At 46.2% G+C, this 370-nt stretch overlaps 1 protein-coding gene across 2 annotated transcripts in view; it reads left to right on the forward strand.

Moving 5' to 3' along the window:
• The window catches only part of A1CF (APOBEC1 complementation factor), a 21434-nt gene that overhangs the window by 12477 nt on the left and 8587 nt on the right, over positions 1 to 370 (forward strand). The window lies entirely within an intron of this gene.

Consider the following 370-nt stretch of genomic DNA (forward strand, 5'->3'; position numbering starts at 1 on the left):
AAAGCCATTGTGTGCTCTGGGAGGTGGAGGCCTGTTTTGGGGGATTGTTAACTTTAATAATAATTAATTCAATTAATTCAATCTATGAATAAAAGAGTATTTCTGGAAACTCTTGGGTCACCGTGCCTGGGGCCAAATCAAATCCCCACACTCAGGCACCCCCAAATTAAACGTCAATGCAGACATCATTTGGTACATGCAGACATAAGTTTGGGGCTAGCAAAGAAATAACTTTGTCATATGATCTTCCTTACAAAGATGATGCCTTGTGTCCCCAGGCCCAGTCCCACAGCAGGCTGGGACCCTGTGTGGCACCCTGGTAGGCCTGGCAAGGATCATGGTGGCCAATTTTTCTCCCTTCCCCAGCAAG

The sequence above is a fragment of the Corvus brachyrhynchos genome, unplaced genomic scaffold, assembly GCF_000691975.1.
Source record: "Corvus brachyrhynchos isolate BGI_N302 unplaced genomic scaffold, ASM69197v1 scaffold334, whole genome shotgun sequence".
Lineage (NCBI taxonomy): Eukaryota > Metazoa > Chordata > Aves > Passeriformes > Corvidae > Corvus > Corvus brachyrhynchos.